This window comes from Electrona antarctica (genome assembly GCF_951216825.1).
Source record: "Electrona antarctica genome assembly, chromosome: 14".
NCBI classification, from domain to species: Eukaryota; Metazoa; Chordata; class Actinopteri; order Myctophiformes; family Myctophidae; genus Electrona; species Electrona antarctica.
The window spans coordinates 44,001,193-44,016,077 of NC_136795.1; the positions used below are offsets into that span (position 1 = coordinate 44,001,193).

General features: G+C 45.7%; 1 protein-coding gene across 1 annotated transcript in view; it reads right to left on the bottom strand.

The window, feature by feature from the left end:
- Window positions 1–10,318, bottom strand: part of jupb (junction plakoglobin b) — a 135,611-nt gene extending 125,293 nt beyond the window's left edge. The window contains exon 1 of the mRNA XM_079519641.1: window positions 10,060–10,318. The gene's annotated coding sequence lies outside the window, so the exon portion shown is untranslated. The remainder of the gene's footprint in view (window positions 1–10,059) is intronic.
- Window positions 10,319–14,885: the final 4,567 nt, after the last annotated feature.

The following is a 14,885-nucleotide window of genomic DNA, read 5'->3' on the forward strand; positions in this document are numbered from 1 at the left end:
GCCAACGATGAACCTCTGCCCCAAAATTTCCAGAACGGCCTGTTATAGCGCCACCAGGAGGCCGCTTTGTGCAAAACAAGTTTTTGGACATTACACCTACAGATTTTGTCCAAACATCACGCAAATTGGTACACAGTCTCTCTAGAGCCATTCAATGAAACGGGTCTTTCAGATTTCTCAGACTCCATCCTGATGTTATAGCGCCACCAGGAGGCCGCTTTGTGCAAAACATGTTTTTGGACATTACTCCTTCAGATTTTATCCAAATTTCACGCAAATCGGTACACATGCTCTCCATAGTCATGTGATCAAGACGGGTTTGTTTGATTTCTCATAATCCACCCTCATTGGCTACGATTGGCTTCTAACCTTTTCAGGAGTAGCCCGCTTTGTACCCGTTTTGTACAAATCGCCACAACTACTCAACGCAGCGTCCGATTGTGGTGAAACTGTGCATGCATATTCCCACTAGGCTTTGGAAGAAATGCCACTTGACCGTTTTAAAATCAGCCTCATGGTGGCGCTACAACAGGCCAAGCCGCGACACACACACACACACACACACACACACACGTTTATATTGCTCCTAAACATTTTGCCAAACATCACACACACACACTCCTATCCTCCTGGTGGAGACCTGTGCCCAGAAGGGCACTTTTTCTAGTTTCCATTGTGTTTGGTGTTTTTTTTAAATGTCATTTTTTGTAATTTTCTTAAACTGCCAATAAAGTATTATATCTATCTATCTACAGTATATATCTATCTATCTATCTATCTATCTATCTATCTATCTATCTATTTATCTATCTATCTATCTAGTCGCAGAGTATACATGCATAGTACTCTTGCAGCAGCTTTGAGGAGGGAAATATCTTTCCCTCTTTGTGACGCACGCGTTCAATTGCATTTATATGAAAAGGCTGATTTGCAAGCCTTGTGACACGTTCATCATTTGTATTTGTATGTATCTCTATGACAGTGAATCATCCACTTAAATATTGTAATGGTGAATAGCACTGGGTGTGACCTCTTCCTTGCTGCTCATTACCTGCCTGCTTGTTCTCATGCTGCTACGGCTGCTGCTGCTCCTTAATCCATGTTGGCCTGATGTCGAAATAAAAAAGAATGTCTTGTAAATTCTGACAGTTTGTTTCTGTATCAGTGGTGCTCAATATTTCATGTCAAGGACCCCAAAAATGATATGTAATTGGCCACCGACCCCCATCTGAAAATATGTTGTCCCAGGAACGCCTCAGAAGCAAAGATTTGAGTTAAAAACGTTCGCTCTGAAAGAATATATATTCAAAGATTTGTGCCGCATTTTCACGATTTTTCAAAAATAGCAGACCTACAAGCTCATGAGCTTGTAGATCTGCTATTTTTCAATAGCTAAAGCATAACGTAATGCTTAAAACACCAAAAGGGGTTCCCACCCAAAATGGGTTAAAGGACCACTGCTCACCCTCCTCCACCTCAGATACCATCTGTTGTTTTCCCCAACAAGCCGCATGCAACGAGGAGGGGATCATGTTTTTGCCCCTGTCTGATAGTCCGTAGTGTACAAGGATAACCTCGCAAACCGCTGTATACCAGCCAATCAACATCTGTTTTTTGTCATGTTATATATAAAATGTTTAACTTCATTTTATTATAATAATGGAAGTGAAGCGGAGTCAGATCAGGCTGAAAAGAAACCATGTCCAAATATATGTGAGATGCTTTACAGATGCCACAGAGTGGACACCTGGCATGGTGGTGATACAGTAAACTAAACTGATTTAATTCATTAATTCATTCATTCATTAATTCATTCATTCATTCATTAAATTACAGTATACACACCGAGCAAAAGAAACAGCAACAGCAATCAGTCAGCACCACAGCTTCAAACATTTAGTGTTGATTAAACACAGAAGCACCCACCCGGGAGAACATGGTCTAAGAAAGGGCAGGAAAGGGCAGGGCAAGTTGCCGTTTCTACAGAAGCAAAAACTACGATTCGTTTCCCCTTTTTTCACCGAATGGGTTCCCAGATTGGCTTTTATGCGCTATAATGAATAAAAAATAAGTCTCCTGTCTGGTGGAGTTCATTATATATGTTTACTGTATGCGCACAGAGAGCAACGAACCGCAGCTCCATTCATCACGAAACCCCCCAAAAAATGCATTGCTCATTTTATATTCATTAAAATATGTGCGACGCCCTGAGTGAACATACTTATATCCATTTATCTTTTTGAGCAGTGCTAACCGGTCCAACGTGTGGCTTTGTGTGACGTCATGTCTGTGTGTACAGGTATGTGTAATATACAGTATTCCCCCTCCTGTGACGTCATGTTAGTGTGTATGTGTGTAATATATTCCCCCTCATGTGACGTCATGTACTTGATAGTGGGTGCAGCAGGTAAAATCATCCAAGGCACCGCTCACTTCACACGAGTGTGGATGTTTTGAGGGGCGCTAGCCCCTCCTATATACAGCTTTTGTCCCCACGCGTCTCAATATTTGCCATTGACAATGAAAGAATAAATTAGGTCAAATGTGAGATGATGTATAACGATAAGAGCGCCCCTCACTTCACACGGGTGTGATTTTTTTATATTAAATTTTCCCCGAAGATAATTGAACGGTTCCTTTTAACAGATTTAAAGCGTGCGCTTTCACGGTGAATGCAGGAAATCACGGGGTCGACACTGAGGGATTTACATACATGAATAAAGGAGGAGGACACGGTAGAAGGAACAAAACTCGTCCTATATTGACCCTCGTAAAGCATACGAGACAGCACTCTTGTTTTTTTTTAAACACACAATTTTCGTAACCCATTTTTTTCACCCAGTGTCAATTGTCTAATGTAATCCTGGGCGCTACACTCCCCCTGCCAACGTGGGGAGAGCAACGGACTGACCTCATGCTTCCTTCAATGCATGAGGAGTCTAAGCCGCTTCCTATCACCTGACAGGGGGGAGCTTCCCCGGTTGGACGTAGCGTGTGGAAGGAACACGTTATTCCGACCAGTTTCTTTCCCCTCCATCAGGCGCCCCGGCTGGCCAGGGGGAGGTAGTTTAGAGACCAGGATTATTGCATGTTTTTTGTGTACCTATACCCTAGGGCAGTGGTTCTCAACCAGTGGTCCGGGGACCACCAGTGGTCCTTGAGGGGGTCCCAGCCAGGTGGTCCCCAGCTAAATGATGGAGAGTTGGTAATGGTATAACCAAATGGACTCTTATTAGTTATTTTATCTCTTGAGAGCATAACATTTAATCAAATGGACCTATGCTCTCAAGAGTTAGATTATTAAACATCTGCATTACTTAATTTACAAGATGTCTACACAATTAGAGAATGTAGAATTATTGCTATTTTGATAAACGTTTGTGTGGTGACATACAGCACACCCCACTGTCTGTGTGGTGACATACAGCACACCCCACTGTCTGTGTGGTGACATACAGCACACCCCACTGTCTGTGTGGTGACATACAGCACACCCTACTGTCTGTGTGGTGACATACAGCTCACCCCACTGTCTGTGTGGTGACATACAGCTCACCCCACTGTCTGTGTGGTGACATACAGCACACCCCACTGTCTGTGTGGTGACATACAGCACACCCCACTGTCTGTGTGGTGACATACAGCACACCCCACTGTCTGTGTGGTGACATACAGCACACCCTACTGTCTGTGTGGTGACATACAGCTCACCCCACTGTCTGTGTGGTGACATACAGCTCACCCCACTGTCTGTGTGGTGACATACAGCACACCCCACTGTCTGTGTGGTGACATACAGCTCACCCCACTGTCTGTGTGGTGACATACAGCACACCCTACTGTCTGTGTGGTGACATACAGCACACCCCACTGTCTGTGTGGTGACATACAGCACACCCTACTGTCTGTGTGGTGACATACAGAACACCCTACTGTCTGTGTGGTGACATACAGCTCACCCCACTGTCTGTGTGGTGACATACAGCTCACCCTACTGTCTGTGTGGTGACATACAGCACACCCCACGGTCTGTGTGGTGACATACAGCTCACCCCACTGTCTGTGTGGTGACATACAGCTCACCCCACTGTCTGTGTGGTGACATACAGCACACCCTACTGTCTGTGTCATATGTGTGGTGACATACAGCTCACCCCACTGTCTGTGTGGTGACATACAGCACACCCTACTGTCTGTGTGGTGACATACAGCACACCCCACTGTCTGACTGTGTGTCATGGTACAGTACACTATAATAATAATAATAATAATAATAATAATAATAATAATAATAACATTATTTGTATAGCACCTTTCTAGGCATGAGCCACAAAGTGCTGCACAGGAATAACAAGAAAATTCACAATAGAAAAATAGAAAAACAAATAAGTGACATGATCTAACATAATGAACGCAATAAACAAGAAATACCCAAAAAACATTAAACAAATCAAGATAACACAAGATCAGTAAAAGGCAAGGAAAAACAAAAAGTTATTTATAGGAATGCTTTTTGAAATAAATGGGTTTTTAATAGGGATTTAAAACGTGTGAGGGAGTCAGTGAGCCGAATTAATTCTGGAAGCTCATTCCAGAGCTTTGGTGCTCGGGCCCGATCACCCTTTGTGACGTAGTTCGTGGAACGGATTTTTAGGAGCCCCTTGCCTGCAGACCTCAGGCTGCGAGGAGGGTCGTGAGGGGTCAAGAGCTCCGCAATATAGCTAGGGGCAAGACCTCTTTGAGCTTTAAAAGAGATTAAAAGAATTTTAAAATCAACTCTATAGTTGACCGGAAGCCAGTGAAGCGACATCAAGACAGGGGTGATATGATCACGCTTTTTGGTATTGGTTAAAAGCCTAGCGGCGGCATTTTGCACTAATTGCAAACTAGTCTCCCACATGGGTAGGATTTACTGCATGGGGTAGATGAGCTAGTCTCCCGTAGCCAGTCCAGTCGTTCTCAACCTGGGGGTGTCCACACATGACTTCGGGGGGTCCCCAGCTGACAGTAAAGTGACAATTTAAAATGTTTATACTGTAGCTAAACAATAAAAAGAAAGGAGAGAGAAAGAAATGAAATGAAAAAAGACCATGAATGAATTACTGTATCAAAAGTAATCAACAAACTATAGCATAAAAACTGGTCAAATTGTCAAATAATAATACAAAAGAGGCAGAGATTGTGAAAATATCAATTTTAGAAGGCTTTTTTTTTTTTTTGAATCGGCCTCCGGTCTAAATTGGATAGTAACTATTGCAGCTCTACAAGCTCACAGGGTGTTGTCTGTCTGTCTGTCTGTCTGTCTGTCTGTCTGTCTGTCTGCCTGCCTGCCTGCCTGCCTGCCTGCCTATATATTATTTTATTTACAAATGGAACCCTGAGTGTGCCGCATGTCTCTGGGCAGATATAACTGTTCCTGGTAAGATGGCCGTGGTAAATGAGGCAATAAAGACACTGACCTTCTTCCCTGGAAGGAGTTGTCCTTGTAATATAGCATCATTACACCAGAGCAATACGTGTTTGTTCTTAAAGGAATAGTTCACCCAAATAATGTGTTAGCTTCTATCAATTGCACACCCCATGAAGCCTTGAATTCATGGAGATTTCTTTGTTTTTTTGTTTTTTGTCACATTCCTGAGCCAATAATTTGATGATCGGCGGAGTCTCCGGCTCAGGAATTAACCCAACGCTTCATTGGGTGTGTGATTGATAGAACATAAGTCATTTTTGGGGGGTGAACTGGCTCAAATACGCGTGCGCCCCCGTGTGCGTGCGTGTATGTACGTACACCGTCCAACCAAACAACTTCAAACTTGGGGTTGTGTATATGTAGCGATATGTGGTGGGAATTAAATCGTACCAAATGGTTTCAGCAACATAGGCCTATACGTTTATTCAGAAAACTCTTAGGATTTAGAACAGTGGTTCTCAAAAATAGCAGATATACAATCTCACAGTGTGTGTTTGAAGTATTTTTCTTTACATAATTGTCTCCACCAGGCCGAAGGCATGGGGAGAGAGTATGTTTTGCCGTCCGTCCGTCCGTCCGCACACACACACACACACACACACACACACACACACACACACACACGCGAGTGTCCGTCCGTGTCCGTCTGACACCAGCTAATCTCCGGCGCCGTTAACCCGGTCAATGCCAAATTTTGCACACACACCCCCTGGATGCCAACGATGAACCTCTGCCCCCCAGAACGGCCTGTTATAGCGCCAGGAGGCCGACTTTTGAAAAACAAATTTTACTCCTCCAGATTCTGTCGCAAATCGTTACACACTATCTCTACATTGGTCTATTATAGTGCCACCAGGAGGCCACAATCTGGCCTGCCCTGGTGGAGACCTGTGCCCCGAGGGGCACTTTATCTAGTTTAGAGTTGTTTTTTTTAGGAAACCATGCAAGGTACCAACCTGCTCATCGGGAGCAATTATGGATTCAGCGTCTTGCTCTAGCCCGGGATCGAACAAGCGGCCGGCCAGTGGCCACCCGCGTGCGTGCGTGCGTGCGTGCGTGCGTGCGTGCGTGCGTGCGTGCGTGCGTGCGTGCGTGCGTGCGTGCGTGCGTGCGTGCGTGCGTGCGTGCGTGCAACTGCTCCTTGAGGCCACTGTTGGATACACTAGAAATAAATCAATAAGTGTGTGCTTAAGACTGTCTGGTTAGAATGTTAAATAAGGCTGTATTGAACTCAGACCATTGAGTCTGTCTAACACCGTTTGATAGATAATAGATTGCCACTAACGATTATTTTCATAATCCACTAATGGGGCCGGTGATCCCACCTGCGATTCGTTAAAAAATGACAGCTAATGAACACTAGAACAACTGACATGTTTTGTGACGGGAGCATCGGAGGACACGATGCTCTACCTCTGCATCACAACCACGTGAACTTTAGCATCCATATTCTGGAGTTCACAAGCTAGTGTACTCACGGTAGTTGTAGTCTACTAACTGAAGTTAGTTATAGTATAATTTAGTATCCCAAATACAGGGCTAATCTAATTAGCCCTGTATATACACCAAGTTGTAGTTCAGTTAGTTGTGCTGTAGTATTGTGGTTAGATAGCTGCACCTGAATTGACAGGATTGGGAAAGCCGAGGGTAACCTAGGTAGCACCCTGTCTCGCGTGGGCAACATTGATGAGTACTAGGTCGTTCATGCATGCAGGGCAGACCAAGCTGCCCAAGCGCCGCCTTCGGCAGACTCTGCGCCTCTGTGTGGGAGCGTAGACTAGAGGGCTCAGCCTACAGCCAAACTAAAAGTGGACCGTGCTGTTGTCCTCCCCTCCCCGCTGTATGCCTGTGAGACACGGACCGTGCAAAAGCAGCTCAAAGCCTTCCATATGAGATGCCTCAGGAGGCTGCTGAACATCAAATGGCAGGACAAGGTCCCATGACTCTGAGGTCCTCCACAGGGGCTGACATCTATGCCATGCTCAAACGCTCCCGCAGCTGAGAAGTCATGCCGCACGCCAGATGAACAAACGTCTACCAAAAAGGATGCTGTACGGCGAACTATAGTTGCCGAACTGATAAGCGACAGCTCCGCAGGACCAGAGCCAGTTCCTCCCTCTCACCCATGCAGCAGCCAGCCAGTCCGCCCCCAACCATCACCTCAGTGTCACTGCAACCGCTCATTCCATGCAAGGATCAGCCTCATCTTCGCACCCACAAGACATCGTGAAGTCACTTGGTGATCTTCGTAAATGAAGGACGAACATAGTTGCTTGTAATGATTCTTAATATTGACTTAACCCATTCTGGATGGGAACCCATTATTTAGCTATTGAAAAATAGCAGATCTACAAGCTCATAGCACGCCATCGAGTGGTGCGCTTCGAGCTTGTAGGTCTGCTATTTTTGAAAAATCGTGAGAATGTGGCACAAATCTTTGAATATATATTCTTTCAGAAGACTTTTTATTTATTTTGACGTCAGGCCTAATTGGTTTAATCTGTTAGCCTACTAACTAGGCTATATTAAACGTCAATATAAAATACACATCAATGAAGTTTATTTAGTTTAAGGACTTAAGCCCTTAATTGATTTTGACATACACAAAATATGGATGCCAGGTTGTATAGAGGTTAGAAAGATCAGGACTCATCGACATCGGTTACAGCAATGGTTTCCGATTGAGAATCACAGCTATGGCCGTTCGATATTCTCTCATGGGGGTCCCTGTATGGCATCACTTCAAATGTGCAGTGTCTTCCTAACAACAAACTACGTGCTGCCTCTTTTTCCAACATGTATACTCTGCTTATTATTATTACATTTGCATGTTGGTACCGCATGTGCTCATTTTCATGGTTCTATTGTGCTTTGAATATGCTGCTGTTTTTTCCACAAGAACTCTGTTATTTATGGATTGAAATGGGGTGAGAGCGGCTATCTCTGGGAGAGCTTTTGTTCTGTTTTGTCCTGTGTGTATATATGGATGTACTGTTGTATTGTTTGTGTACTGTATGTATATTGTATACAATACTGTTCATTTGTGTTGAGGACCCCCTCTAAAATGAGATGAGGCATCTCAAGGGGATTATCCTTTCAATAAAGGCATGGGGGTCCACGGGCTAATATGTGTCAACAGAATAGCCAATACTGATAAAACAAATCGCACTTGTGTGAAGTGAGGGGCGCTCGTGTCATCACACATCACATTCCGTGCTCAGCCAATAAAAACCATCACTATATATGGGGTACACACAGACGCACAAAGTCAGGCATAGGAGGGTCTAGCGCCCCTCAAAAAGATTGGTCAGACTCCACCATATACCGTTCATTGTAGTAGCCTACATATTATACTGTAAACGGTGAACCAGGCCAACAGAGTGTTCTGAGGTTGGCTGCCCACAGAATACACATTATCCGTCCTATAGTATTATTCCTGGCCGCCAGCAGCACACGGCACAGCGGGAAAGCGTTCTTTTCGAGGAGCACAATTTTATTTCACATCTTGGCGAGGTAGCTAGGAGACTGTCATCCGTTACAGGTGAGGTGGTCAGGGTCCCTGCTGCTCTCGATCTGTCACACACACACACACACACACACACACACACACCAGCACGCGCACAGTGCACACACATCGCACACGCCACACGCACACGCGGCTCTGGCTGCTACGCCCACTTGTCACAGCCAAAGAATGTGGACACAAGAGGGAAGGTGGAGGCAGAGAGAGGTTGGAAGGAGAAAGAGAGAGAGAGAGAGAGAGAGAGAGAGACACACACACACACACACACACACACACACACACACACACACACACACACACACACACAGGAGGAGAGAGAGGAAGAGATGGACATGGTATATGGGGGAGAGAGAGGGGTTGCAAGAGAGTGGAAGGGAGATTAGGAGAGATATAAAGAGAGAGAGAGAGAGAGAGAGAGAATCCTCGTGACAATTCTGTGATCTGTTAACCGTTCAAGCATCCCAACATCTGGAGGGTGTGAACCACTGCTCTCTCTCTCTCTCCGCATGAGAGAGAGAGAGAGAGAGAGAGAGAGAGGAATGTCAGGCAGGCAGCGACCCCACAGCGGCCACTTTAACGCACGGAGCAAAGCCCGCCGCGTCACTGACACTATCTGCCTCTGCTATCATCAGCAGAGCACTGACCAGTGTGACCAGTGACCACACAGATACAGACAGACAGACAGACAGACAGACAGACAGACAGACAGACAGACAGACAGACAGACAGACAGACAGACCCCCAACAACACACAGCGACACACACACACACACACACACCACACCATGCAGGAATGTCTTTAAAAAATGTATAAACAATTCCGTTTCTCCAAGCCAATGCAAGCCTGCCTGTTTGTAGGCTACAAACGACAAAAAACCCGAATAATGTCAGTAGTGTGAAATGCATTTATAAACCAACGTGTCTGTCATCATATAGCAGCAACATGAAGAAGATGACAATGTATCTTCCATTCCACACTGTCACGGATTAGCCTACGGTAGCCTACGCAACACATGACATTACGAGAGAGAGAGAGAGAGAGAGAGAGAGAGAGTAGTTGAATTACCTGGTATAGTCAACGAACAGCTGATGTGAGAAGGATCCCCGCTGCAGAGTGAATGCGTTGGTGGTGGTGGCGACGACTGGCAACTTTGTCTCCTTTTTTGTGTGTGTGTCTGACGCGCACAAATCCACCCGTGGGTTCCCCCGACCCTAGTGTAGGTCTCTCTCTCTCTATCTCTCTCTCTCTCTCTCTCTCTCTCTCTCTCTCTTCTCTCTGCGTTATTCTTCCTTTTCCACGTTGTGTGTGCACGCAAAACCCAGCAGGCTGGAGAAAGCAGCAGACAGCGCACGTGTGTGTGCGTGTTGTCAGTCGTGTGTGTGTGTGTGTGTGTGTGTGTGGTGACACCGCGCCAGTCAGTCAGCCAGTCCCCGCCCCGTGGTGAGGCGCGCGGTCCAATAGGCGTCGCGGTGACGCCGTCGATACAGGCCTGGATGCGCCGAGTATTATTGCCGAGTAATTGAAAATGACGCGTTTTGGGCTCTGGCTCTGCTATATAAGCAGTACAGTGCAATGTGCTATTCATTTAGTGTTCTCCCAGCGGGGAGCAGAGCAGGGGCGGCGGCTGCATAAACAGCATAGTTCTTCATTGCGCAACGGGAAAATAATGAGGGACCGAATGGTTTTGTTTATACTGACCAGATCATGCATGCAGTACAAGAGTTCATTGGCAATTTTGGCATGGCATTGAGGAACTATACTTGACTTGAGTATTTGTATTTCCATCTCTACCATTTTCCACTCTACTACATAGGCAAACTGTATAGTTCTTACTCTACTCCACTAATATATATATACTATTTGACAGCTAATTAGCATAGATTAATAGGTCTAAACTATTATAAGGCTAGAGCATGCAATGTTTTTTCGTAGGCGTTTTTAATTTGATGTTTTATTTTACCAATGAACAGACAGGAGTAGTATAGGCACAGGTCAGGAGACAAGAGCCCTGCATCATGGTGCCAATCCAGATAGAGGCATATAGCCTATACTGCAGTTCTGTAAAAAGTAACAAATAATAAGCATTACATTGTGCATTTGACAGGCAGCCAGAAGAGAGGCCAGTGTTCTTCCAGATGCTTTTGGAGCACTGCAGCCCATGGCAGAGAGAGATGACTAGCAGAAATTAAGGCTCATCACAACCTCCGCACAGCCTTGGATGAGAGAAAATATTTGAATCTTGCTTTGACTATAGTCCGACCTACGTGGCCGGTTCAGACTGAGGTTAGGGTTAGCAACCTACGTGGCCGGTTAAGACTGAGGTTTGGGTTAGCAACCTACGTGGCCGGTTAAGACTGAGGTTTGGGTTAGCGACCTACGTGGCAGGTTAAGACTGAGGTTAGGGTTAGCGACCTACATGGCCGGTTAAGACTGAGGTTATGGTTAGCGACCTACGTGGCCGGTTAAGACTGACGTTAGGGTTAGCGACCTACGTGGCCGGTTAAGACTGAGGTTAGGGTTAGCGACCTACGTGGCCGGTTAAAACTGAGGTTAGGGTTAGTGACATATGTGGCCGGTTAAAACTGAGGTTAGGGTTAGTGACCTACGTGGCCAGTTAAGACTGGGGTTAGGGCTAGTGAACTACGTGGCCGGTTAAGACTGAGGTTAGGGTTAGTGACCTACGTGGCCGGTTAAGACTGGGGTTAGGGTTAGTGACCTACGTGGCCGGTTAAGACTGGGGTTAGGGCTAGTGAACTACGTGGCCGGTTAAGACTGAGGTTAGGGTTAGTGACCTACGTGGCCGGTTAAGACTGAGGTTAGGGCTAGTGAACTACGTGGCCGGTTAAGACTGAGGTTAGGGTTAGTGACCTACGTGGCCGGTTAAGACTGAGGTTAGGGCTAGTGAACTACGTGGCCGGTTAAGACTGAGGTTAGGGTTAGCGACCCACGTGGCCGGTTAAGACTGGGGTTAGGGTTAGTGACCTACGTGGCCCGTTAAGACTGAGGTTTAGGGTTAGGTTTTGGGATATAGTGTTAGAAATCGGTCCCCTCTCTCGCTGTTGCTCTTTCCTGTTTGCTCGGCCTGTGTGGCACCTGTTACCTTGATTGATTGATTGATTGATTGATTGATTGATTGATTGATTGAGACAGGAGTAGGCCTAGTATAGGCACAGGTCAGAAGACAAGAGACCTGCATCACTGCTGCCAATCCAGATATAGGCATATAGCCTACTGCAGTTCTGTAAAAAGTAACAAATAATAAGCATTACATTGTGCATTTGACAGGCAGCCAGAAGAGAGGCCAGTGTTCTTCCAGATGCCTTTGGAGCACTGCAGCCCATGGCAGAGAGAGATGACTAGCAGAAATTAAGGCATGTATCAATATCATCACAACCTCCGCACAGCCTTAAGGGTGAGAGAAAATATTTGAATCTTGCTTTGACTCCACTGTATCTCTATAGGTCGGAAAGGGCACTGCCCATAAGTCTGACCTCCTGTTAGTCCGACCTATGTGGCCAGTTAAGACTGGGGTTAGGGTTAGTGACCTACGTGGCCGGTTAAGACTGATGTAGGGTTAGTGACCTACGTGGCCGGTTAAGACTGAGGTTAGGGTTAGCGACCGACTGAGGCATGGCTGGTTAAGACTGAGCTAGGTTTGGGTTAGCGACCCACCACGTGTCCGGTTAAGATTGAGGTTTAGGGTTAGGGTTTGAGATATAGGGCTCCATTTTTGTCTCATCTTCCTAAAGCCACTATTTGGGGATTTAGGAGTGGGGAAAGGGTGTTCCCCCACTAAAGTTGGTATTTTGGTTACCTGTCTAAATCCCTTAAACACCTCCGTTACCCGTTATATTATGCATAGGTGTGGTTTGGGCGTTACACAATTAGACCAATCACCAGTCCACGTCCCATTGCCTTTAATAGATCCCTTATGCGTTGCCCATTATGTGCTATATTGCTTCATAGCCTCAACCCGTTGCTGCCTCACTTGTGCTGCACCCCCCGCCCCCCGTGTCGTTCTTTTTTTTCCCACACGCAAAGAGCCAAGAACACTCGTCTTTTCATTGAGTCACAACTTGCTCAAATCTAGCCCATTTTTAAAATTTCAAAGTTCTATGTAAACTATGAAATTAGGGCTTCCATTTGGTATATAGATTGTGCGTGTAGATCGTGTCTACGGAACGGTATGAAGCGAAAAGGAAAGTTCGGCAAGTCGGATGAAACCATTTGCTGCGCTGGTGATGAACTGAAGAGCAAATGGAATCGCGCACGCGGCACAAGCCGCACAATGGCTGGCAGGCTGGCACAAATAACTTCTTTGACTATACAATTATATAAACACAATGGACACAAGGAAGTGGCAGGCACTCACTTCAGCTGATTATAGGAAAATAACAAAGAGATGCAATATGAATATTGGAGAGATGAGGCAGCCTGACTAGTCTGTACCTGGACATCTCCATTGAAGCGCGCCGTGGCCGCTCTTTACCAAACTAATTTGGTACGGCTTACGGGTGCTTTTAAATGCCACTATCGCTTTCCCAAATGTATGTGACCAAAATAGCAATTTAGGGGAAAGCGTGCCAACACGCCCATGACCACACCTCTAGGTACAAATACCGGTTTCGGACAAAAAGATAGCGGGTGATGCTGGATGAAAATACCATTAGGGACAGAGAACGCTCCTATATTCGTAATTTTCGGGCAGCGGCTGAATTGCGGGCCGCGCTGCGGGTAAAGTCGGAGACAAAATTGGAGCCCTAGTGTTAGTAATCGGTCCCCTCTCTCGCTGTTGCTCTTTCCTGTTTGCTCGGCCTGAGTGGCACCTGCTACCTTGATTGATGGATTGATTGATTGATTGATTGATTGATTGATTGATTGATTGATTGATTGATTGATTGATTGATTGATTGGCAAGTTGCAAACGGTATAGCAAGTATATAATTACACAAGCAATATGCTAAAAGGATTTGTTTCCATGTGGTCCTATATGTAAACATAAAGTATCAGCTATGTAACCACTTTCAACTTAATTGAAGTCCCTATTTTGGGGCATGCCATTAGGTAACTATTTATTCATGTTTTTTAACCAAAAATAGCAAAAAAAAAAGATCCAATTGCATCGTGACACATTGTGAGTATTTTCGCTATAATGAAACTGTAGCCCAGGGTTTCCAAAAGATAGCATGCCATGTTCTGTTCCAGTTAATTTCCCCATAACTTGGTTTGATTGGCTCTGTAGCAATACATCTAATGAGCCAATTAAATGAAGCTATGTGAAAATGACCTGGAAACCTTCCAGAAACCAATGGACTACAGTTATGCACATGCAGATCTGAGCCTGCATGTGGTTGTTTGGTTTTGTTTAGTTTAGTTGTATTTAAAATGTTTTATCCCACAATTTTGTAACCCATTTTTTTCACCCAGTGTCAATTATCTAATGTAATCCTGGGCGCTACACTTCCTCTGCCAACCTGGGGGGGGGGAAGCGGACTGACCTTATGCTTCCTTCTATGCATGAGGAGTCCAAGCTGCTTCTTTTCACCTGATAGGGGAGAGTTTCCCCGGCCGGACGTAGCGCGTGGAAGGAACACGTTATTCCGACCAGTTCCTTTCCCCTCCATCAGGCGCCCCGGCTGGCCAGGGGGAGGTAGTTTTTGTTTTGTTTTGGTACCGGTATTTTGTTCTGCTTTGCTTTCAAAATCTTGAACCACTGTGGACATAAAAGGTCATGCTCCTTTGCCTGGTCCCACTGACTGTGGCTGTTCTCACACCAGGCTGTTAGGACATAACCTGACTCCGCCAGCCCCATCTGGCGGAGTCAGGTTAGTTAGGACACTGCCTGGAGGGGAAGACATGGCTACGCTGCATGACTAAGTGAGACTCGCCTC